This window comes from Anabrus simplex, chromosome 2 (assembly GCF_040414725.1).
Source record: "Anabrus simplex isolate iqAnaSimp1 chromosome 2, ASM4041472v1, whole genome shotgun sequence".
NCBI classification, from domain to species: domain Eukaryota; kingdom Metazoa; phylum Arthropoda; class Insecta; order Orthoptera; family Tettigoniidae; genus Anabrus; species Anabrus simplex.
The window spans coordinates 278,745,749-278,773,621 of NC_090266.1; positions in this window are offsets into that span (position 1 = coordinate 278,745,749).

Sequence of the window (27,873 nt, forward strand, 5' to 3'; positions counted from 1 at the left end):
AAGCTTTCTTTCCCTTCTATGTCTTTATACACCTCTCCTCTTCCAATCTTTGCATTTAGATCTCGAAGGACCATTTTCACGTCATGTCCTTGAACTTTGTTAATTTTATCCTCCAATTTGGTGTAAAATGCATCCTCTTCCTCCTCTTCTGCCTCTACTGTAGGGCAATACACACAAAACATTATAACATTGAAGAATTTTGCTCGAAGTCTCAAAGAGCACATCCTATCGTTGATTTTAGTAAAGTTGATCACGCTTTGCTTTTCACACTTTTGTATCAGGAATCATGTGCCATCAATGCCTTCTCCTCCTCCACTGTACATCACGATATTATCATCTCTTGCCCTTCCACCTTAGTTCCTGCAATGCAGCTATCTTCGCTCCATACTTATACAGTTCATTGCTTCATTCTTTCAACTTGCCAGATCTCTTTAATGTCCTTATATTCCACGTTGCTACTATGATTTTTTCCTTCTCTTAAGCCTTTTTTTCTCGCCGGTTCGTCACCAGGTTATCTTCTTTTCCTGTAGTAGGTCTCTTGTTATCCGTAACATTTGTCATTTTACGAAGTAGGGGAGATAACCGTACGTCCAACCCCCAACCTGGAGGACTAAGGTATCACTCTTAGTCCTTAGACCTGTCCGGCTTGGGTGGACCTACCAGGAGCATGTGCACCCGCCGGCATAGCTCTAAGGATCATTTGAACAGGCAAACCTCCAAACACCCGGCAAAATGTATTTTCGACGAGGTGGTGATACCTTCGGGAGGTAGCTTGGTATACGACAAAAGAAAAATGAACATCACCCCTGTGAAGTTCGCTGGGATGCCTAAAAGCAGAATCGTCAGCCGCGGCTGACTCACGCGGTATATTCCTTGACTGCCGATATTCAATATGCAGAAGGAAGAAAGTGGCTCAGTCGGTAGGTATACTGGCACATAGACAAAACTAATGCGGAATGAAATTCTGACACCGTGGCATCTTTAACATTATTACATTCAGTAATAACGCAGAACTTGCACCGACCCCAATCAAACTTAGCGGTAGACTGTCACCTTACAAATCATATGCGGCTTAACATGATGAATGATTACGGACCGTTCATCCCAAGAAGGCTCACAGCGTTGCGTCCATCACCAGATGTACATTTTCACAGGAAAACAAAAAGCCACAGTTCTAAAGCCCTTCAGGCAAGCAACTCAATGTTTATCATATCCTAGTGATATGAGTTAGGAATTTTAGGTAAATATAATGAAGTATGCGAACATATTCTTTATGTATCTTCTTTCTTAATCTGCTTACCCTCCAGGGTTGGTTTTTCCCTCAGACTCAGCGAGGGATCCCATCTCTACCGCCTTAAGGGCAGTGTCCTGGAGCGTGAGGCATTGGGTCGGGGATACAACTGGGTGGGATGACCAGTACTTCGCCCAGGCGGTCTAACCTGCTATGCTGAACGGGGGCCTTGGCGGGGGTTGGGAATATTAGAAGGGATAGACAAGGAAGAGGGAAGGAAGCGGCTGTGGTCTTAATTTAGGTACCTTGTGTCGGGGCGACGTAAAGCAAAACGGCAAAAAAAACTTAGGTACCTTCCCGCATTTGCCTGGAGGAGAAGTGGGAAACCATGGAAAACCACTTACAGGACGGCTGAGGTGGGAATCGAACCCACCTCTACTCAGTTGACCTTCCGAGGCTGAGTGGACCCCGTTCCAGCCCCCGTACCACTTTTCAAATTTCGTGGCAGAGCCGGGAATCGAACTCGGGCCTCCGGTGGGTGTCAGCTCATTACACTAACCACTACACCACAGAGGCGGACTTCTTTATTTATTCCTAATGATAATCCTTTCCTTAATCGTAATTATCCGGTCGATTAGATTAGCAGTTTGCATTTTTCTACCACTACGAGCGCTAATGTGAGTCAATGCATTGTTTCACTTAAGCCCACATTCGGTGTGGAATTTTTTTCAAAAAATAAAAAACACATTACAGAATGAATTACGTAAATACGTTAATTTGGCCAGATTTTTAATTAAAAGGAATATAAGTAAAGAACAAGCGATTTTAGGCCGGTTTTTATTTTTATATAGCTATCCAAGACTCACAATATGAACACTTTTCGGGCCCATTAGCCCTTCAACTTCGGCACAATTGAGTATATTGCTTAAATTTACGTTTTTTTAGTATAGGGAACCCAACAGTGCCTGCTAAGGAATTAAAGTACAGAGAGATCACAATAATATGGATCATCAGGGGCCGATGACCTAGATGTTAGGCCCCTTTAAACAACAAGCATCATCAACATCTCAATATGGATCGTTGGATCATCATAGAGCAATCACGCAATTCTTAAGTAAAAATGATCTGACATTCTACGGCATACGTCAGCTAACGGAAGATGACCCACTGTAATCTGCCTAGGTGAAATAGTGACGGTATATGTGAAACGCTTCAAAGGAAGTGGATCTGACTGAAAGTTAGGTAGTCGGTACGAAACATCTAGAGAGGCACATGGACAGAGAAATCATTCAGCCTACAAGAGAAATAAGTACAAGATTAATTCCTAAAGGGATATAGAGGCGGCCTAAACACACCATACCTAGCGAGCTAAGATCACGAACGGTGGATTCCTTTACTTTTGACTCCGACGGAGGGGCTTGTATGGATATGACTGAATAGAAATGCGCTCTATATCTTTGATATTCAATGAAATGTAAAATTAAAACTCTTGTAAAGATGAACTTCATTTATTATGTTTCCTAAATTAGCCCGAAGTAAAGAAATGTTCGTCTTCATAGTCCTGAGCAATTTACCCAAATGTGATTCTCAGTTCGGCCAGGCATTTAAGACTCATTTGAGAGGCTGCCAGGGAGAGAGCCTACCTTCATGGAACACAGTTGAGAATAGAATTGAATGTCCTACTCTAGATCATTTCTTCCGTTGTATTCCACTTCCTGTACAGTAGAATGCCAGGATGGTAACTAACACAAGATCTCGAGAGGTTTATTCTCAACAATAGCCCAACATAATTTTAAAATGTAATAATTAATAGTGTTATTGGTTTTACGTCCCACTAACTACTTCTACGTTTTTCGAAGACGCCTACATGCCGGACATTTTACCCGTAGGAATTCTTTAACGTGCCACTAAATTTACCGATACGAGGCTGTCGTATTTGAGCACATTCAAAAGTACCTGACTGAGCCAGAGTCGAACCCGCCAATTTGAGCACAGAAGGCCAAAGCTCTACCTCTTGAGCTACGCAGCCCAGCTAATAATAGTACGTATACCTCACATAGAGTAGGCTATATACGCTACCACACGGATTCCATACACATTAGTGCACAGAACAATTCACCACGATAATCCAATGCCGTCCCGCTCTTTGACTGAATGGTCATCGCAGTGGCTTTCGGTTGAGAGAGCCCCGGTGTCGATTGCGGGTCGGAGATTTTAACCTTAAATGGTTACTTCCCTTGGATATGAGACTGAATATTCGTACTGTCCCCAACATTCCTGAAACTCATACACTACACACATCACTATCCTCCACCCCAGTTACACGCAGTTTCTTATACACGGCAGATGCCGCCTACCCTCGTGGGAGGGGCTGCCTTACAAGGGCTGCACAGTATGGTCCAAAAATTATCCCCAGTATGGGTACTGCTTTGGCATTCCATTCGTTACCAAATTTCCTCACAGTTTTATGGTTTAACCAGGTACTACGTACCAGAAATATATATTACCGAGTTCGCTACCTGCAGTTGCTTAAGTGCGGCCAGTATCCAGTATTTAAGAGATAGTGGGTTCGAACCCCACTGTCGGCAATCCTGAAGGTCGTTTTCCGTGGTTTCCCCTTTTCTGACCAGGAAAATGGTGGGACTGTATCTTAATTAAGGTCACGGCCGCTTCTTTCGCACTCCTGGCCCTTTCCTCTCCCATCTTCGTCATAAGATCTATCTGTGCCGGTGCGACGTAAAGCCAATTGTAAATATATGTATATTTTTTTTTCGTGATTTATGGATATTTTAAAATCATTTTTTACTGTCGACAGCTTCAAATTCTTTGAATGTGTTTAACAAAGCTAGGTAAACAACGGATAGGGAATTTGCCACCTGGATGATTGCCCTAAATGCAGATCAGTGATGATTGATTGATTGATTGATTGATTGATTGATTGATTGATTGATTGATTGATTGATTGATTGATTGATTGATTGATTGATTGATTGATTGATTGATTGATTGATTGATTGATTGATTGATTGATGCAAGGAATATTTGCAAGATGGAGTAGTATCATCCCATCGCCTAGCAATGAATGTGTTGTTTCGTAAGTAAATGTTGCAGATTTCCTCGCAGATGTCCTAAATCTGTTTGCGAATTACTTCTCAACAGTTGTTGTCCGTTAAGCAGTGCGTGAAAGGATACACGTTTGGTAAGTTCTCGGATGACTGTGGTTGTTTCTCTCAGTTAAGTATTCCTTTAAACGATTTAATATATACCTACTGTAAAAATGAATGGAAATACAGAGGTATTGTCCATTTACAGATCATGGGGAAGAATAAGAGATCTGTCTCTGAGAAAGTGTGGGGATATTATTTTGGACCAAACTGTATTAGCCATACAAAAATAAAATAGTATTATATCCAATGTCACTGCACGAAACAAAACTGAAATAAGATCTTCTGGGGATAAAATCATCCACAAATTTGAAGACCTACAAGGTTATATGAATACTCGCTCTCATATTCACTCATATTCTCGTGAAGCTAGTCACCTGCTAAACGGTATGAGAGAGTGGCAATATGGTCATAGAAAGAAAATGTCTCGTGTGTTTGACTTAAACTAAGGAGGTGCAAGAGGCAAACAATTTTAGTGCTTAAATACTTCAGCAGTTACAAAGGCAGACGCTTGGGTTCTAACTAGAATCGGCCGCATACCACAACACTCGGCGCATTCTGTCAATTTATTGCGTACAAATGCATAAAGCTTTCCCAGTTTTCCGCAATTTGTATTCAAATGGGCCTGATTTTTGTCCTTAAGCACCGTACTTCTTCCTTACGAGTAACGGTGCTGCATTAGCAATTCCAAGAAGAAACATTTGAGAGAGGTTTAAATAGTCTCTCCCTTCAGCTTCACTCTTAAAGACTACTTCCGCAGTAGAATAGGATTCCTTTAAACGATTTAATATATACCTACTGTAAAACTGAATGGAAATACAGAGGTATTGTCCATTTATAGATCATGGAGAAGAATAAGAGATCTGTCTCTGAGAAAGTGTGGGGATATTATTTTGGACCAAACTGTATTAGCCATACAAAAATAAAAGTCTATGCAAGTCTAAATGAATATCGCAGAATATTACCACAGTTTGAAGGTCGATTTCGATTAGTGAATATATATTGCTACTTGTTTTAATGTCGCACTAACTAACACATCGAAGGTTTTCGGCGACGGAGGGAAGGGAAAGGATTTGGAAGTAAGCGGCCGTGCCTTTAATTAGGTTATAGACCCAGCATTTGCCTGGTGTGAAAATGGGAAACCACGGTAAACGATTTTCAGGGCTGCCGATGGTGGAATTCGAACCCACTACCTCCCGAATGCAAGCTCACAGCTGAGCGACACTCACCCCACGGGTAACTTGCTCTGTGATTAGTGAATATAACACTTATGTCTAACACTACCAGATATCACGACAAATACAACTTACAAGGCCTTCAGAATACTTGAGCCGTCTGCTCGAATATGCATCCGACAGCTGAACAGTTTACTTCCTTCCCTCCCCATTGGCATGGACAAAAGACAGAACCGGGCTACACAAATGCCTATTTATTTGGACATAAGGCGGATGAAGATAATCACGTAACGAAACGTGAGAGAGAAAATGTCCTCTACACGAGTTTCATTAGTTTGTATAAGATCTCAGTATCGATTTCAATTTGCAATGTACAGCTGTCGATAAAAACAAAACAAAAAAATTGTCCGCACTTGAAAAGTTAATATTTATTCTAAGTTCCAGTTCGGATCCTGGTGCTATTACACGATGAATGCGCTTGCATATGCATAGTAGAAGGACTGTGAACTATGCCGATCTATGGTGTTTAATAAGGAGACCTTCTATATTATATAATTCTCGTGGAACAGCCGTAAGCCACCCGCTTAGTGATTTGAAGGATGCGAGTTCGAGCCTTGTTCAACGTAAGTTTATAACTTTTTTGCGTTCTCGTTCCCTAGCGAAATAATTGATATAAATGTCAGGTTTGGAACAATACAGCAGGATATTGTTAGTGTTAGTTTCTTCTTCGTATATTATTACAGGCCAAACCGTAGGATGTGGGGACAGGAGGCCAGAGATGGATGCTCCGCGCAGATCAATGCTCCTTTGTTAGTTAAGGAGAGTGCCAATATACTCCGAGGAGGGTGGTTGATGAGAGTAACGATCTGAGCGTCATTATGTGCTAATGCAGTGACACTCGTGGCATGAAAGACTGTATTCATTGTCGTAAATAATGCATGCCATGACTCTAAAAGTAGCCTACATTTAAACAAAAATGTTTAACATTAAGATATTCCTGGTTTTAAATATCAGAATATACAAGCAAAGCAATATCGTCGAACAATAACTATACAAAGGCATGTACATTTTTAAGTATGACGTATCGGTACGTATACAATCTTAACATACGCAGAAAATAGAAAAAAAAATATCAGTTAGGCCTGTATTAACTTATGGGTAGACAAAATTATATTGCCTAACAACATATTTACGTTTTCCGCCTCTGTGGTGGTTAGTGTGATTAAATGCCCGGGTTCGATTCCCGGCTCTGCTATGAAATTTGAAAAGTGGTGGGAGGGCTGGAACGGGGTCCATTGAGCCTCGGGAAGTCAACTGAGTAGAGGGGTTTTTGGGGTTCCATTTCCTCCTCAGCCATCCTCGAAGTAGTTTTCCGTGATTTCCCACGTCTTCTCCAGGTAAATGCCGGGATGGTACCTAACTTACAACCACGGGCGCTTCCTTCCCTCTTCCTTGTTCATCCCTTCCAATCTTCCCATCCCACACCTCCCCCCACAAGGCCCTTGTTCAGCACAGCAGCTGAGGCCGTCTGCGAGAGATACTGGTCCTCTTTCCCAGTTGTATCCCCGACCCAAAGGTTCACGCTCCAGGACACTGCACTTGAGGCGGTAGAAGTGGGATCCCTCGCTGAGCCCGAGGGAAAAACCAGCCCTGGACGATAAACGGATTAAGAAAGAAACACATTAACGTTAACATCCATGGCAAAATGGTTAGCGTGTTGGCCTTGGGTGACAGGGGTCCCGAGTTCGATTCCCGGAAGGGTCGGGAATTTTAACTGTAATTGGTTAATTTCGCGGGCACGGGGGCTGGGTGTATGTGTCGTCTTCATCATTTCATCTTCATCACGACGCGCAGGTCGCCTACATGAGTCAAATCAAAAGACCTGCATTCGGCGAGCCAAACTTGTCCTCTGACACTCCCGGCACTAAAAGCCATACGCCATTTCATGTCAACGTTAACATAATTTTCTGTACCATTCTACTCATTGTACTAATATGAATAATAACGAAAACCTGCTGCTCTTCAATGGTGAAAACAAACAACTGTCGTGTGTAGTGCTCTGTTAATGATGGCTACGGTTTGATCCCCGCAATGTGTAATTAAATATTGGTATTATTATACAGTATAGTTTGAGAGAACACCACTTGTAGCCGGTGAAAACAAACAGTTGACCTGGTCCCGAGGTAGTTGTATTCAGGACTCGGTTACCGACCACCTGCTGTTCGATCCCCGTTATGTGAGACTAATTCTGTGCCTCGGTTCGGTCAGTACTGGTACATATTCACTGTATTCTATACATACTACCTGTTACTATCAGTTTTGTTAATACACTGTTATTTTTTTGTATCATGATAATATTAGGGACAATCGAACTTGATGCTAGGTGCTCCTCTAAGGGATGAATAGCCATAAAAGCTTGAATTCAAGAATATATCCATCATGGCAGCTCATACTGTGAAAGTGAATGGGAAATAAATTATTGGAATAAGCCGTTTCTGTAAGTTTTGTTATGTACATGTTTAGATATTTTCGGGGATATTTGGAAATTTGTGAAAAATACAATAATTGTGAAAATTGCCGTTATTTTTCTTCACACATTAAAATCGCTTGCAATGTATAATATCGTAAATTATATTCTAAACAACTTTCATTATGAATAAATTTTCGATATGGCTAATATTAACGGAGAAATCTGACATTAACTGCCTTGGTCTCCTTGAAATTGCTAACCTATTTTTGGTATTGTTGTTACCATTAAAATGTATGTGAAAACTGTATTCTTTGCTAGGTGTGTGTTATTACACGCTACTTTGAGAGCTGAAAATAAGCAATTGTCTATTTTCATTTTACGACTCTTTTTGGAACTGCTTCTCATCCACAAACACAACAGCACGGCATGCTTTCTCTTCAAAACTCTGACCTCAGAAATATACAAATTCACATACATTTCAAAACTAATAATCACCCGTGCGTTATAAAACTATATTTTCGGTATTGTTAAAGTTAAAACACTTCACTGATATTGCAGAAAGAATAATCTTACGCTGTGCGGAATACATACGTTTAAATCACCTGACGGAACATTTGTCTAAACGATGGCTTAGCCAGTCAGGATATAGCACTCCTTGGCCACACTGTGCAGTTAAAGTCACTGTAGATGCTACCACCTGCAGGCATTTTTCTTAGCACTGTTGCCGTGCGCATGGAATAAGGGGTTTAGAATGTTGCCTACAACTTTTCTCTATTGGTTTACTCAATTGGTTTTCATTGGATTAGCAGATATCTTGGATTCAGGACGTCAAATGGACTGTATCGTGATTGACTTGTCTAAGGCATTTGATAGGATGGATATGGGAGACTACTGGCAAAAATGAGTGCAATTGGACTAAACAAAAGAGTGACTCGATGGATTGCTATATTTCTAGAAATTAGATCTCAGAGAATTAGAGAAGGCGAAGCCTTATCTGACTCTGTAATAATTAAGAGGGGAATTCATCAAGGCAGTATTATTGTAACTTTGTGTTTTCTTGTACGTATATAAATGATATGAGCTCGAACCACATATAAGGGTTTTTTCGGATGATGTTATTCTGTATAAAGTAATAAATGAATTACAAGATTGTGAGCAAGTGCAAAATGACTTCGGTAATATTGTGAGATGGATAGTATTCAATGGTATTGTGATAAAAAGGTTAACAATCAGGTTGTGAGTTTCACAAATAGAAAAAGTCCTCTCAGTTTTAATTACTGCGTTGATGGGGAGAATGTTCTTTACGGGGATCACTGTAAGTACCTAGGTGTTAATATATTATAAGGAAAGATCTTCATTGGGGTAATCACATAAAGGGGATTGTAAATAAAGGGTACAGGTCTCTGCACATGGTTGTGAGGGTGTTTAGGGGTTGTAGTAAGAATGTAAAGGAGAGGACATACAAATCTCTGGTAAGACCCCAAATAGTGTATGGTTCTAGTGTATGGGATCCTCACCAGGATTACTTGATTCAAGAACTGGAAAAAATCCAAAGAAAAGCAGATCGATTTGTTCTGGGTGATTTCCGACAAAAGAGTAGTGTTACAAAAGTGTTGCAAAGTTTGAGCTGGGAAGACTTGCGAGAAAGGAGACGAGCTGCTCGACTAAGTGGTATGTTCCGATCTTTCAGTGGAGAGATGGAGTTGAATGACATCAGTAGACGAATAAGTTTGAGTGGTGTCTTTAAAAGTAGGAAAGATCACAATATGAAGATAACGTTGGTATTCAAGAAGACAAATTGGTGCAAATATTCGTTTATAGGAAGGGGAGTTAGGGATCGGAATAACTTACCAAGGGAGATGTTCAATAAATTTCCAATTTCCTTGAAATCATTCAAGATTAGGCTAGGAAAATAACAGACAGGGGATCTGCCACCTGGGCAACTGCCCTAAATGCAGATCAGTAGTGACTGATTGATAAAAACACGTACCGACTATTGACAAAAACCATTGCTATAACACGTCTGAAGAGTTTAGCAGAAAACCTTTCGAAAGCCATCCTGTTCGTTTATTTATTTAGTGAGTTTACTGACCAGGTTTGGGTTCTCGCCAAGACTCAGGGTGGGATCCCACCTCTATCACCTCAAGGGCAGTGTGCTTGAGTGTGGGATGTTTGGTGGGGGAATCACCAGGAAACACCAATACCTCTCCCTGGCGGCCTCAACTGTTATGCTGATCAGTGGCCTTGTGAGGGGGATGAGAAGATTGGATGGGGGGAAGCAAACGGCCGTGGCCTTAAGATACTGTACGTACCATGCTGGCATTTGCCTGGGAAAGAAGTGGGAAACAACGGGGGACCAGTTCTAGTATGGCTGAAGTGGAAATCGAACCCCTCTACTCAGTTGACCTTCCCAGGCTGAGTAGATCCCGTTCTAGTCCTCGTAACAATTTTCAAATTTTGTGGCAGAGCCGCGAATCGAACCTTGGCCTCCGGGGATGGCAGCTGATCATAGTAACCACTACACCGCACGGGCGTACTACACTACCCTGTTATGAAAAATAGATGCAATGTAGGTGCACAGTTGAAACAGTTGAAACACTATGGTGTTTAAGGAAGAGTCATTCGATATCCGTTTCTCGTGGAAGAGTGGTGAGACAGTGATTCGAAAGTTGTTAGTTCGAGCCTTGTCCAAGTTTTCATTTTTGTTGTGTTATTGTTCTTTAGAGATTTAAATAACCAAAGCAATGGTTAAGGAATTCCTTTGTAGATACAGATGCTCTCAACGCCAGTTTTTACAAAATGAATTACGGCTCTGGTGTGATGATTATGAACTCTATTTTCTTTTAATCTTTGGAATTTATATCTGCAATTAATAAGACTACAAATGCATTTATATTATTGATTTTTGATTCTAAAATTTATATTTGTTTCATTGTGAATACATTACCGTTGTTTTAATACCTAGGTAATGAGATAACCATCGACGCCATTTCTACCTGAGACTTTGCAGTTGACTGTTTGACATGGCGCACATAGTGGTGAAGAAACGAAAGAAAGTGGACTGTGACTGACCTTGGTTTCTCAGTATCCGAAGCAGCTAGGCGTTTCCACGTTTCAGAAGAGACATCTCGGTGATGGTGCAAATTTATCGACGTTCGTACGCTTTTGCCCGAAAAGCTGGGAGTTGTTGGTAAGAGGAAAATTTTAACACCACAACAGGAAGCCAGGCTAGTTGCTAAGGTGTAAGGAATCCCTTTCATTCCGCTGTTAATTTGAAAGCAATTGTTAGGCCACGGCCAGACCGTAAGAAATCGTTTAAGAGCCACGAATTACAGATCTCGACGTGTCATTCTTAGGGAAGTTCTTAAGGAGCGGAATACAGAAGAATGTTTAATGTTTGTCGGGTTGAGTGGCTCAGACGGCTGAGGCACTGGACTACTTGACAGGTCCGATCGTGGCGCAATCCGGTGGTATTTGAAGGTGCTCAAATATGTCAGCCCCGTGTCGGTAGATTTACTGGCACGTATAAGAACTCCTGCGGGGCTAAATTCCTGCACCTCGGTGTCTACGAAAATAGTAAAGAGGTAGTTAGTGGGACGTAATGAAAATAACAGTATTACTTTAATATTTGCAGTGGGCAACTGTGACCGGGATTAGAAAGCGGTATTCTTCTTTTTGATTAAGTTACCTTCTTTACTACAAAGGAAAAACCCACTTTGGTACAGTAGTTCGTCCTCCCTGCACCCTTTTTGATCAATCGTGCCCGCAGTGGTAGAGTGAATGAGTCCTGTCCCGGGCGGATTTCTCGAGGAGTGGGCACATTCCATCGCGTTCACGGAAAATTGAACCCACAAACGGTTGCTGGAACGTTACATGGTCCTTTATACTATGTTATTGTACCCTGACGGAATTCTTCAACTTCAGGGGGATAATCATCCACTTCCTACATACCTCAATTGATTCGAGGCTGATTTTGCGAGCAGTGAGTATATAGAATTGAATAACTGGCCTCGTCACTCCTCGGACTTGAACCCAATGGAGAATATGTAGGAACAAGTAAAGAATCACACGCAGAAAATGCGGAGAATATGTGGGAACAAGTAAAGAAACACACGCAGAAAATGTGGCCCAATCCCCCTCCAAGACGACCTTATGATTTTTGTGTGGAAGATCGTCCAGGATGCCTTGGATGCCATGGCTGAGAACAGTCGATTTTTCAAAAGACCACTCGACTGCAAGATGTGATCGAGTTAGGAGGAAAACAGGTTACATATTGAATTGCGGCTGTGTTCTTTTTAAAGTTTAATTGTTTGAATTTTCTAATGCAGTTGCCAGTATTATTTTTTTGTTTATGCCACAAAATATATTTTAGTTGAGAACAACATGCATCTCTGGTTCAACTACATGTCAAAATGTCATAACAAATTATTATAAATCCATTGCATAATTCATTTATGAATGAGGTTTTAATGGTTAAAGCAATCATATAAGAAACAGGAGCATTTGTATTTTCTCTCTTAAAAAATAACAACCAGTAGATTTTGTTCGAACGTACGACCACAAGAATACCAGCCCAACCCCTTACCACTACGCCACAATCACAGCACGTAGTACTCGTCCATTATAAGTACAGATACGGGATTATGTCAAACCATGGCCCTACAGCATGTAGAATTGCCTGTATCCGAATAGTAATGAAGAGACCAGAAGGAGACTTAAATTCAAATGAGCGGCCACTTATCTTTTGACAGCTGTACATGTTCCTTGATTGAGTTAACACAGTACTTCTATGGAATTGATATCGCGACTACGAGCTGGTAATTCCATTTAATACATGTGCTAGTGAAACGAGGAACGTGCGAGTTACCTGTTGCAACCCTCACTGAGCAAGCAGGTGTTATTACATATCAGTATCTGGCTGAAAATACGTTTTCTAGTGTGTTGTTCCTTACTCCTACCACCAGCAGGAGGAGCTGCTATTCGATTCGGTCGTGCTAGCGTTAATGGTTCTACAAAAAAAGTTTTATTTACTTCCTGGTTTCACTGCTTTTGAGGAGAAATATCCCTCTATACAAAAATATGAAACTACCGGGCGATATGGCCGTGCGGTTAGGAGCGCGCAGCTACGAGCTCGCATCCGGGAGATAGTTGGTTCGAAACCCATTGTCGGCAGCCCTGAAGATGGTTTTTCGTGGTTTCTCATTCGTCGCCATAAGACCTATCTGTGTCGGTGCAACGTAAAGCAACTAGCAAAAAGAAAAAAAAAAACGAAACTACAGAACATTCAAAAGTAGGAATTTATAGCTGACGCTGTATGACAAATAGAATCGTAAAGCATGGTAGAATCGCTTAAACCTAAGTTGCTTCAGTTAAGTTGACAGGAACACTGTGGTCAGCAGTAACGTATACTTTTCAAGGTAATTTATCTAATAACCTGTTCGGCTGAGGTGTCGGTACTGATGTATTCATAGTTTATAGAAACTTGGTTTGGAAACCAGCACTGCAGAAATAGGTATTTTCTGCTGTTCAGTGGACGCGTGTTCGATTTCTGGCGCACTAAACAATATACACCGACCCCGCTGCTGTAGCATACGGAATGTCGTTACCAGCATATCTCAGTCACTTTCATCTTGTCGAACTGTGACTGATCGTTTTTTTTAATTTCGTATGGCTATTTCTAGCCGAGTGCAGCCCTTGTAAGGCAGACCCTCCGTTGAGGGTGGGCGGCATCTGCCATGTGTAGGTAACTGCGTGTCATTGTTGTGGAAGATAGTGTTATGTGTGGTGTGTGTGCAGGGATGTTGGGGACAGCACAAACACCCAGCCCCCGGGCCATTGGAATTAACCAATGAAGGTTAAAATCCCCGACCCGGCGGGGAATCGAACCCGGGACCCTGTGAACCGAAGGCCAGTACGCTGACCATTCAGCCAACGAGTCGGACGACTGATCGTTGAATACATTAAAATTGTTCTAACTCAAACCAGAAGACCATACCTTACCTTACTAGAGATGAACGAGCAAATATATCAAGAGCTGAACAGTGGCAGAAAAGTCATGCTTTCTAACTGGGAGTTTAATATCGTATTTATTCCTTTCTTTTCATAGACATGAAAGGCCGACCGTAGATGAATTTATTAAGCTACGTCACTGATTTTTGATCTAGGCTAACCGTGTTGAATTCCCAGTCAATGCTTTACGATTTATTAAACGAAAAATCACGTCCCTGTGAATAGTAATGCACGTAATATAGGACGCAATGCGACTATAATTACCGTAGAACTGCTAGGTTGCTTTAATGTGTTAATTTAGAATTAAATTATGTAAAACTGAGACATTTATTAGATCAATATAATAAATGTAAGAAAATAACGGTGTTGTAGAATTGAGGACAATTTAAAGAAAGGGCTCGACGACCTAGCGGTTAGGCCCCTTTAATCAAGAAACATCATCATCATCATCATCATCATCATCATCATCATCATCATCATCATCATTTACACAACGTCGAAAGGTAAGCAGACCATAAGTGGTTTGTGCTTACTACTTAGCTTAGCTTGTCATTACATGAAAAACCTGTCGTGCAATATACACTTAAGAAAATAGAAATTGCAACACAACGAAGGCATTGGTCGTTTGTGTTGATTTTCAAGATATGGAACGATGCCATATAGGTATGTAAACGATCAAAGTTTCAGGCCCATTGGATTGTTGCTACAGGTCTCCCCACATGATTGGTCGCGGAGGAATTAACTCCAGTATACGGACTCTGGTGTAGCGTAGTTGACTTGCAGTCTGTGCAGAGAAGTGTTCCCCGTCAAACATGCCTCGACGACAGAGAAGAGCACGCTATCAATAACTGTCGCCGTTTGAGAGGGCTCGGATAATTGGGCTGTGTGTGGCTGGATTATCGCTAAGGACTGTCGCTGCACGCGTTGGCCGACAGGCATTTACGGTACAACATGTATGGCAGCAGTGGTCAAATGAAGGTACCCACACTCGTAGATCTGGCACAGGCCCAGCGCGACAGACAACTGTGAGAGAGGATCGCCGCATCATTCGTATGGCCCGGATGGAACCCCATGCAACAGCAGCGCAAATTCGAGCAACTGTGGCACCCCACGTTACACAACAACAGTTGGTAATCGCCTGCGTGCAGCTGGCTTACGATCCCGTGTCCCTGCAGAAGGTGTTCCATTGACTCCACAACAGCGACGTGTAAGGCTGGCCTGGTGTCGAGAAAGATCGACGTGGGTCGACGAATGGCATAGGGTCGTCTTTAGTGATGAATCGCGCTTCTGTCTTGCCCGCAGTGATCGCCAGAATCGTGTGCGCCGACATACCGGGGAGAGGGGTCGCCCAGATCTTATTGTCGAGAGGCACACAGGGCCAACACCAAGCATTATTGTCTGGGGAGCTATTGGCTTTAATGTGAAATCGCAATTAGTGCTTGTTGAGGGCATTATGACTGCTCGACAGTACGTTGATAGGGTACTCAATCCAGTGGTTGTCCCTATGATGGCGAACATTGCTAATGGGATGTTTCAGCAGGACAATGATCGGGTTCACACTGCGCGCATCTCCAGAGAAGATCTCCACGACATCACAACCTTAGAATGGCCCACCAGATCCCCGGACCTCAGTCCTATTGAGCATGTGTGGGACATGATGGGTCGACAACTGGCCAACCGTCCTCAGCCACCCACAACTCTGGAACAACTGACCCGTGCAGTGCAGCAAGCATGGGCCACAATTCCTCAGGAAGCGTTCCAGGGCCTTATTGACTCCTTGTCTCGACGAATACAACAATGTATTGTAGCTCGTGGTGGGCACATCCTGTATTGATTGTTGACCAAGCTTGCGGTCAGAGGGACCTGAAAGTGTAATCATCGAATTACAACCGAACACTCGTCCTGCGTGTTTAATTGCAGCAATGTAGCACCACTCCTTCTAGGTGTTGCAATTTCCATTTTCTTCAGTGTATACACTGATCTCTATACATGGATCGCTGATGGCAGCTCTCTGCTGCAGGAGAAAGTACGCCAAATTGGGCGAGCGGTTCGTCATGTTGGTGTACCCGTCCTAGAGCTCTCCTTATGGGGAAGCAATGATAATATAGTCACTTTTATATCTCTATTAATGGAGAATCGGAATAATTAAAAATATAGGGACATTTTCACTCAAAGCATAAGTATATTGGGAACACTGACACGTCATTCCGAGGTCAGTAAATCTCCGGGATAGCAATAAAAATGAGTGTATAATAATGGCCGACAAATATTGACTTAAGTGCTGTATACATGTAATTAGCGATCGGTAACACAATACGTGTGAAAAACAGTTTCTGAAAAGATTGCTGCAAATTTTATGCACATTATGGCACGAAATTATGCATTCTTAAGGGGAGGTGTGGCTGAACGTTTCGTATTTTGAGCCAAAAAGTCGGCTTTTCTTTTTATTCATACAAAAATAGCCCAATTCTTCCTCTTTCAGAAAATGTTTTTATTTTAGCCATTCCTGCTTGTATAAAGCTTGTAGAAGCCATTTAATATGAGCCCGTAGGACATTTAAAAGTTCATAACCACACCCACTTCTCCTGTAATGGCATAATGATAGTTTACTGTGTGTTTTTCGCTGGATGTTTTTTCGCGGCTTATTTTCCGTAGAAGTACACCTGGGCATGCTGACAGTCACTTATTTACTATGTAATCAATACTATTACGTTATGTTAGCAAATATTTTAATTTGAACTGACAGAGAGAACGTTGTATCTCTTCCAAATAGAACTCAATTTATATCTGCCACACATGTATACTTTGATAGTTTAAATATATTATGTACCGTATTTGTATTATTTACATTTAGGAATTCGTATTTGTGTTAATCGTAGTAGTACAAGCATGCCTCCCTTGTTTGTTTATATTTTACTAACATGCAGAAGTAAACATGTGGTTTCAATTCAGCGAGTGAAATATCTAAACTAGTGATTTTTCATTGATGTGTTTCATCTTGATTCCTTTGTAAATGTGCGATTTATAGCGTAGAGTTCACAGTGCGTCGTTTTAGTGTATAGAAAAGTGGTAATTATAGTGTTAACCACGAAAGGCCTAATCACACCACCGTAACGCTTAACTGATATGTAAACACATCCAAATATTACACATATATAGTGATATTTAACACTTTTAATAAAAAAAGGAAAGGAAATATTCCAAGGGAATATCATTTCTCACCATCTTGAAAAGTTTAAATCGATTAATCATTGGGAGCACGCTAAATCGGAATTTTAAAACACTCCGTAATGCTCTTCTGATGGAAAACCGCCTTGTTTTGCTCTACATCAGCTGATCCCTCAGAGCTTGATGTTGGTGCCACGCTTGGCCGGTAGAAACATAGGGAGTGACCTCTATCTGTTTGTATGCTCGAAGGAACTAAGCATGAACAAAGCAAGCGCGCTCCTCGTGCTCTACTACACCGTGCGCTCGCTGCCATCTTACTACGCTAGTCATCTTCTATTCGGCTTAGTGCTACCCAGGCTACCAGCCATCCATGTATAGAGATCAGTGAGTGTATATATCCGAATGAAGCTGCACCGTGAGATAAAACAGAATAAAGTACAATCAATACACAATGAGCAGAGCACATTCACACATGTAATTTGCTTGCTAAATATTGTGTCATAAGCATAGGCATTTTGGATCTAGCCATAATCATGCGAATACATATGTCGCTGTAATTTGTATCTAGAATACCGAAAAACAGATTATATTTTCGAGCTGGTGCTTCATGATTTCACTGCAGGGCTGATTGAATTTCACTGTTATGAAGAATCATTTTATTGAATACTTGCATAGCCACACATTTGTCTATGATGAACAAAAATGGAAACAGAGTCTGGTTTCTTGGGTAAATGGTCTGCGAAGTGGTCTTCGCCTCATAGGGCCCTGGGTTTAATTCCACATCCACATATGCTCCCTCACGTAGTGAAATATAAACACACACATGGCAAGTGACCGTCCCGAAAACGACGAGTGCAATAGCTAATGCTAATAATAACAACAATAATAAAAATAATAAGTAATAAGTTTTCGATGCCTCTTTAACTTTAATCGGCATAAAGAGGCACCAGCGACCCAGACCTTCGTCATATTGTAAGCACACTTAAATATCAACCGACGGTTCTGTGATTCCAACCATGCAACCATTAATGAATCAGGTGAGCATTTATCCAGATGAACTAATCTCTGCCGATATACATAATTAATTACACCCTGGACTCTTGTTAAGTATACATGTAGTTATAAACACATCCATATATTAATTATATAATGTTATGCCTTTAAGAGCTCAGTTTGCAAGCCTCTGAATCCTGATCATCATGACTGGAAAAGTAGATATTTCTGTTTTAACCCTGCTTGTTGCATCAGGACAGTTCTGTTCATAGTGAACTTAAAACGTGTACTGTCATCGATTACATAGAACGAACGGTGCAGTTACATACGAATCCCTACGTATTTTATTCTAATATGAAGTTAGTCTGTTTCTACTGATGACAGTTTTTGAGCTGATTTAGGTTCTCGTAAAAGTTAAATTTGCAGTATCATTGGACTCGAAAATCATGGCAGTACGCGTTTCAAGTTCACTATGGTCAGAACTATCCTGATGCCACAAGCAGGGATGAAATAAAAATATATATAAATTATGACAGCTCATACTGTGAAAGTGAATGAGAAATAAACATTCATTTGAATCAGAGAATTTAACACATAATTATGAGACCGAGAAGTACTCTACATAATTGAAAGAACGGTAGCTACGCCATAACAATGGCCCGTCTTTATGGTTACCAGACGTTGGGTCCCAACCGTGGCAGCCAGCTCAAGGATTCCCCTGGCGCTCGTCATCATTCACCGACAGAGATAAAAGGACGCTTTTAAGATTGCTTGAGAATCCACGAAGCTATTTTAATAATATTCACTCAGTGAAAATGGGAATACAGGAGCTATAAATTGATATCCTGTTCGTCACTCTACGTTGGTAATACCGGAGCGCATTTTGAGAAGGGGTTGTGTTTTACCCCCACTGCTAGTACCAGGGCATCTCGCCTATATAGTAAGGAGCTGAGGAACGGACACCAGCAGTTCATTTTCAGTTCAACGCCAGTTCGTTACCATTTCGTCGTGATTTGTGTGTGAGACTTTTATGAAGAAATCATTCTGTAATGTGAGCAGTGTAATGCAGTGATTTATTAAAATCTGTGAATGTATGTAAAAATAACCACAATCTGAGTAAGTTGTTGGCGCGTACAGTGTGCCGCTAACAAATATAGTAAGAACGGTACGAAACCGTGATGATCGCTGTCCGTGTGTCGGAGGTCGTGCATTGAGCCTCATATATGCCGAAACAAATACGGCTCAATTAACATAAATAGGCACGTATTTAACTAAGTGCGTGGAGCGAGTGTACTCGATATGAATGTGAAATATAAGGAAAGTGAATGAACGGCTCATTGTCGGCATGGTTAAGGGCAGTGCTACGGTAGATCGATCCCTAACGCAGTAGAGAGCTCGACTTACGTATGACTAAGTACAATAGAGTATGCCTGAATTATTGTTGTGTAATACGAGAGTGCTAACACATTAGTGGCCTAACCAGTGACGTTTCTAAGTGAACCAGTGGAGCTTGAGGACTTAGAATAGCTGTCAATAAAAAGGATAGGTGGATGAGAAGGGAATAATGTCGGGCTTCAGGGACACAACAGACGTTAGGTTGGGGTGCTTCTATCATTAAGCAGACCCAACCATACATTTAATCTGTGATGTGTAATATAAACTAATGCATTCATATGAGATAACTTCCCCTCATTTACATAAGGAGTCTACAAGAACGTCGGAGTGAACGAGACATCTAGCTGCCTGCCGAAATTTAGCCTCGTGTAGCAGAGAAAACGATACATCTAGTTGCTTGCCGGAATGTCGCCTGGTGTAGCAGAGATCGTCTGGAACTTCGCACGAGATCAAGCCGTCATATTCGTGACTAGCCATTTGGTCATCAAAGGACTTCACATCGCTGATGGCATCATGAGGGCAGAGTAAATATATGGGCGTGCCCTCCTGTAATGCTGTGTTCGTGGTTTTCCGGAAGGATGAGTACATTCCCAACTATTTGTAGCTTTGAAAGTCGTTTGCTATTGTAAATATAGAGTAAATTTGCATGTAGATGTAACGTAGATCGCCAATATTCTATTTTAAAGGGTAATAATAATTTCATTTTATTTTGGTTTGTTAATGGAATACATTCATCATGGTTTGGACCAACTATATTTTACTTCCGTTTTTATAATGGCTTTAGGTAATGCATGACGTAATTCTAAGGACCTTAGCTTAATGAAGTGTGAAGCTCTGTCGAGTAAAGAGGGCTTAAATATTCTGTACAAATGACTCAAGTTATCATCTTCTCTATAGCAAATATGAGTCATCAAAGATCTCTCAGTAATTGACTTTTTTTTTGCACTTCACACCTGGTAGGGAGTCCTACTAACTAGTAATTAAGGCTGCTGAAACAACGGATGGTGACATGACATTGGGGTATATATCGTTGAATTACACGTATTTAGCTCGTGAGTACGTGATGTAATTTGGACACGAGTGGCAGGGGTTTATCGTTAAATAGCATTGTATTCGAGGTACCGAGAGGAGGAACGAGGTAGCAAGGCAGGCTGTAGCCCCACTGTATATTGTGAAGTAGAAATCTGTGATTAATATGCGCGAAGTGGATACCGTACTACGAAGATTATGATTACGGCCGGATTTAGAGCCAATATTTAATGTAGACACACTCATTTTAAAAATTCACCCCCCTTTTCACCCCCCATTATTTGGATTTTGCATAAACGAAAAAATACCTGTTTCTATATTTTTAAATTAGATCCCAAGTACCAATTTTCAGGTCTGTAATATCATCAAGTTCTGAAATATAAGTAGCCTCATTAAAGGCATTCAACCCCTTTTTCACCATTTTCCACCCTTCCTATTGGGATTTTCCGAAAACAAAAAATACATGCTTCTTTATTTTTAAAGGAGATTCTAAATACCAATTTTTACATCTATAAACTTTAAAAGTTTTGAGATATAGATACACTCATTTTAAAAATACACCCCCTATTCAACCCCCGCTAATTGGATTTTCCAAAAACAAAAAGTATCGTGTTTCTTCAATTTTAAAGGAGATCCCAAACACCAATGTTCAGGTCTGTAATATCTTCAGTTTCTGCCATATAAGTATCCTCGTTAAAGGCATTCAACCCATTTTCACCCCTTTCACCCCTCCTATTGGGATTTTTCGAAAACCAAAAATTCGTGTTTCTTTATTTTTAATGAAGATTCTAAATACCATTTTTACATCTTAAACTTTCAATGTTTCGAGATGTAGATGCACTCATTTTAAAATTTGACCCCCCTTTTCACCCCCTTAGCGAAGGAATATCCAAAAATCCTCTCTTAGCGAGCACCTACATTTTAATGTGAATATATCCCCAAAATTTCATTTATTTATGTCCAATAGTTTTGGCTCGGCGATGATGAATCAGTCAGTCAGTCAGTCAGTCAGGACAAGTTATTTTATATATATAGATGAAGGAACATTTATTTTCTACACCACACAGAATATTATTTTTCAGGTACACATCAAGAAATGAGATTTTACTTTTGTGAAGTACTTTTTCGAGTGTTCATTTCTGCTGTTAGTTTCTTGAAATCTGGCTGATAATTGGTAAGCGAAGTTCGCAAAAATTTACTTAAATCATCAGTTAGTTCAGATCGATATTTAGATTTAATGAATTTAAGCGTTGAATACCGTGATTCACACACACAAGTAGTCCCAAGGATTGAGATAAGTCTCTTGGCAAACTCTTTTGTTAGTGGGTATTTTTCTTCTGGAACATTCTTCCAAAATTCTATGGTAGAAACGTCACTTCGTTTGAGTCCTTCGTTCTCTTGCAGTTCTAGTAGCTCCAACTCTACAGCTGCTGTATCCTTTGTTATTGGTGGTGATACAGGACGGCCTTCGCCCACAACATCAATAGAAAAAGGATTTTCCGGAAATGAAAATGAAGGTTTAAGTGATCTCAAATAATTAAATCTGCAATTGATGTCTTCACCAAGTTCAGACATTTCACTCATGTAATCTTCAGTTTCCACCTGAATGTCAGGAAGGCTCCCAGTAATTTTCTTCAAACATTTGAAGTGAGAAAATGTTTTAGTCTGAAGATCTTTCCCAAAAAGCCTTAACTTGCTATGAAAGCTAAATACAGTCTGGGCCAAATCAGAAACAAGTTTTTCACTTCCTTGTAAAGACATGTCAAGCGTTTTTAAATGCTGGATCACATCTGTAACAAGCCAACTCTAACAACCATTGGGGTTCATTAAGTTCAGGGAATGTTTTTCCTTTTTCTTCCATAAATCAAGTAATTCAAAAATCTGCGAAGAACATTTCTTACGGATAGCCATCATACCAAGCAGTACCAATATAGATCATCAGGAAGCTCATCATTGTTCACATCTTCTATAAAAGATTTGAACTGTCGGTGTGTTTTGGCACATGAGCGAGCGAATACAGTTCACAATTTTTAGAACTACCTGCATAATATTCGGGTACTGAAAATATTTTGCTGGTAAATGTTATCTGTGAATAATACAATGTAGAGTTAGGAAATCAGGAAATGATGTGTCAGCATTTAAAAGCCCAATAAGCCCTTGTTTCGTGCCAGTCATAGATGGTGCACCATCGGTAGCAATGCTGATAATATTACCGTTAGGCACTGAGTTTTTCTGTAAAACACCATCCAGGGCTTCTTTAACGTCCCAACCACGAGTAGTACACTTCAACGTAATCAGGTCTAAAAGTTTTTCCACCACCTACAAGTCCTTTGACACATACCTCACAAATATGGCTAGTTGTGGTTTAACTTTGATATCAGTAGACTCGTCCAGAGCCAGACTTACTGCTGAGCACTGGCTTAGATTGTTTTGTTAATTATTTTAAATTTCCGCACTAATAACAGAAACTCGCCCCTCTATTGTGTGTCTAGCAGCGCGTATTTCGTTGATCACTTCCTGCAGTTTCTTATTTTCAGGTTCTAAAACAGAAATAACTTGTGGCATGTTCTTCTTAATAAACTCCCCCTCTGTGTAAGGCTTGTTTTGCTTTTGCAATATTAAAAGCCAAGATGAAGCCAGCTTCGGTTGTCAAATCTGCTTCCTTGGTAAAATTGACATAACCCCTCTCTCACAATGAAGTTTTTTCATTAGTGATTTCAGTTTGGTTTTCCTTAACTGAGAGCCAACCGCTGAAACCGCTGTGGTTAGTGTCATGATGGCGTTTTAGATTACTGGCCTTGAACTGTGACAAAGTTATTTGACACAAAAGACACATTGGCTTACCGTTTCTTTCTACAAAAACGAATTCTTCCTCCCAGTCGGCATTAAATGTTCAGTTCTCCTCTTCATATTTACGCTTCTTAGACAGCATCGCAACTGTTCGGACACCAGGCCACAACTGTACTGCAACAGCACACAACATCTGCCCACAGAAAAGTATCGGCATTCGCTACTGCCTATACGTGAACGCGACTGGCATCACAACACGACACACTGACACACTCTCCCACTCAAAGCACTATCTAACGGAAGGCCCCGGAACTATCTTAACCTCCCATCTCTCACCACTGACCTACAGAACTAATAACGTTAAGCTTCACATCGCTGCTACTGACCGCCGCCGGCCGCGAGATGTCGTTAGATTCCATTAATTATATCATTTAATTTTACTCTAATGTTGGTGTCAGAGCCGCATGCGGCTCGCGAGCCTCGTTGTGGCCAGCCCTGGTATATACCATTACTGAAGGCATTTCTCCATCTTACCGATCATATTTGTGTTTCGCTTCCCGTCCTCAAAAGTTTAGGGAACTTGAGGCCATGTCAGTTTCTGCGGAAGGAGTGAAATATGCCAATACGCTGCGAGTTGCGCGCGACCCACCACCTTCTTCTAATACTTCTTGACCAACACCTCGTAATCTTTGACTCCGCGCAAATGTGATGATTGTGTATCTGCGGACCATTTAAGAAATGTGTCCCATAATAAATGGCAAAGGATCTAAAAGTGGATCGCCGGCTTCTTCAGGCTGTTTCAAATGTGGTTCATTTACACACCTGGCAAAGAATTGTAAGTCATCGAATAGTACATCTTCTTGCTCTACCTCTGGTAACAACAGCAATAGAATTATTAATAGAATAGAGTGCCCGGATGAGTCCTCTTTCGAGTCTGTCTCTCCAGGCTCAGCTCAGTTTTAATCTGACGATACTATCATATGTTCTGAGGAAGGAAGACCGTCTCTAGCTTTCTTTTGAGGCCTTGAAGAATGTCTGATATTTGCTTCTGCTGCTCCAGGATTTGTGCACTTCACCAAATTTGAAATAAACCATGAACCTGTTACGCCCCTCTTAGATTCCGGGAGTATTGTGTCCATTTCAGAAGAATGATATTCCAAGTTAAGGTACCTCGTACTTTTGCAAATTGCCTGAATATGTTTCTTCCAGTGTAAAATGTGTTTAGCCAACTCTTCCCCTTTAGAAATTCTAGGACTCATCCGTGCAAATATTCGTATTTCTAAGTTTACCTGGAAATTTAAGTCATTTGTTATTCAAAGTTTGTCATGCCCTGTGATATTAGAGGCAGATTTCATATCGAATTCTAGTTTCGTGCTTCATCTTCAGAGGAAATGATACACTTTCAAATTTGATAGTAACTTCTATAAGCCCATTTTGAAGTGTAATTCTGCATCATGTTCGCATGTTTCGAATCCTCAGAATGGGATGACGTTAGACCTTACGCATCTACCTGATGATCAGGCTACCAGCATTCGTAAATTATGTCAGTCATTTTCGGATGTGTTTTCGGAAAATGTAGGTGTGACTGACTTAACTGAATACAAGACAGAGGTTACGGATTCAATCCCCGTAAGAGTTCTTAGTTTTAGTTTGTCTCACTTAAGATGAAGGCCCTCAAGGAAATCATCGACAAGATGTTGAGCGATGGTATTGTATAACCCTCTAAGTCGGCGTAATCTTCACCACAAGGCGGCTTCTGCCAGTAGTTGAGTATGGGGCGTTGAACTGTAAGATTGTGCTCCACTCAGTACCTCTTCCCAACTTGCATTCATGATTTTCTTGGTTTCGTAAGGCTAAATTCGTTATCATCTTAGATCACGATGAAGCCTAGCATCAGATACCTCCGGCTGAAGAATCGGATCATCTCACTGCTTTCGCTACCGACTGTAACCTGTATGAATACAACCGCGTGCCTTTTCGTAAATCTTGCTTTGGCATTAATGTTTCACATTTAGTCACCCCGGTGTAGTATAGGGTTAGCCTCTGCATCATTGAGCCATAAGCCCACTTAGGGTTTTGACAATTTCTAGAAGGAGTGCACGTGTTTCACCTCTTTGCGTTGTGTTTATGGCTAGTTACGTGCAACCACATTTTTTGTCATTCAGCCCATTTAGTATGGGTAGAGGCATGATTTTTTCGCATTAACGATAAGCGCGACAAGAAATATTTTGAAGCGATTTTGAGATATCATAGTGAATCATACGATTCTGGTTAAAAATTAGTGACTTTATTTTCGCGAATGACAGCGAATTAAGGCGACAAGGTCAGTTTAAAGCGAAATTGACTTATTTTGCGATAAGTGCGAAAATGAAGCAATTTTCGCGGAAAATAACGATCTTGAAATTGTATTCGAATAGCACGTGTGTGAAGGGTAACAGAAGACAGAATAAGGATTTCTCATTTTGTCAGAAGTATCTCTTCGTATTCATACTGTATTCTATAAAATTCCTTACCGGGCGAGTTGGCCGTGCGGTTAGGGACGCGCGTCTGTGACCTTGCATCCGGGAGATAGTGGGTTCGAATTCCACTGTTGGCACCCCTGAAGATGGTTTTCCGTGGTTTCCCATTTTCACACCAGGCAAATGTTGGGGCTGTACCTTAATTAAGGCCACGGCCGCTTCCTTGCCACTAGTAGGCCTTCCCGATCCCATTGTCGCCATAGGACCTATCTGTGTCGGTGCGACGTAAAGATATTAGCAAGAAAATAATAATAATAATAATAATAATAATAATAATAATAATAATAATATAAAATTCCTTAATAGTATGGCCATAGAGGGTGAAAGCTATGGCCATGCAGGGTAAAGGGGTAATTTGTTTTGTAATCTTGATTAGGGCTATATTTTAGTTATAATCAATATCACATAAGTAGTAATGATTAACAATATTGTTTCTCTTTATTTATCTATCACCGAGCTCGATAGCTGCAGTCGCTTAAGTGCGGCCAGTATCCAGTATTCGGGAGATAGTAGGTTCGACCCCACTGTCGGCAGCCCTGAAGATGATTTTCCGTGGTTTCCCATTTTCACACCAGGCAAATGCTGGGGCTGTGCCTTAATTAAGGCCACGGCCGGTTCCTTCCAACTCCTAGGCCTTCCCTGTCCCATCGTCGCCATAAGACCTATCTGTGTCGGTGCGACGTAAAGCAACTAGCAAAAAAAAATATATATTTATCGATCTTTTGCAAATAATTCACAAATCTCACGAATTACACTTTTTATAATAATTTTAGGAAATGATTACTGCGAAATTGAAGTGATGGGGTCAGCCCTGTTTCGCGAAATAACGCGAAAAAATGTTTTCTTTTCGCGAAATCAAATATAAATTAATGCGAAAAAATCATGCCCCTAAGTATGGGCAGTTATTCGATCGTAACCGGTTTACCCTCCAGGGTCGGTTTTTCCCTCGGACTCGGCGAGGGATCCCACCTCTACCGCCTCAAGGGCAGTGTCCTGGAGCTTCAGACTCCGGGTCTGTCTATACAACTGGGTAGAATGACCAGTACCTCGCCCAGGCGGCCTCACCTGCTATACTGAACAGGGGCCTTGTGGGGTGATGGGAAGTTTGGAAGGGATAAACAAGGAAGAGGGAAGGAAGCGGCCGTGGCCTTATCTTAGGTACCACGCCAGCATTTGCCTGGAGGAGAAGTGGGAAACCACGGAAAACCACTTCCAGGATGGCTGAGGAGGGAATCGAACCCACCTCTACTCAGTCGACCTCCCGAGGCTGAGTGGACCCCGTTCCAGCCCTCATACCACAATTCAAATTTCGTGGCAGAGCCGGGAATCGAACCCGGGTCTCTGGTGGTGGCAGCTAATGACACTAACCACTACACTAAAGAGGCGGACATGGGCAATTATGCGCCTGTTTATTCGGTAACTGTTTCTGAGTCTTGTTTCCCTTTAGGAACAGTGCTTAAGGCCATTGTAATCGAGGAGTAATTGATGAACACTCTGAAGTGAGGTCACCCGATGTGTTTCCTAGTGTAATTTCTCTATAGCAAAGGAAATTGATTGCCTCTGCGAGACTAGACTATGGTACATGGAGCTCCGACTCCTGAGTCGTGTAACGACTTGGAGCAAATAATGCTATTATAATATATTTGTGCTTGTCAAAGGCAATAATGCTTTTTTCTATGTAAATTAAAAAATATAATTACATCAAGTTTGTACCCGATTTTAGGACTTCAAAGTCCCTGTTATAGGGGCTGCCTGGCCGACGCGGTAAAGGCGTGCTCGGTTCGCCCGGAAGGACGTGGGTTCGAATCCTCGTCAGGAAATCGTAAAATTTAAGAAATGAGTTTTCCCCTTCCGGAGGCGCACACGGCCCGGAGGTTCACTCAGCTTACACCAAAAATGAGTACCAGGTTAATTCCTGGTGGCAAAGACG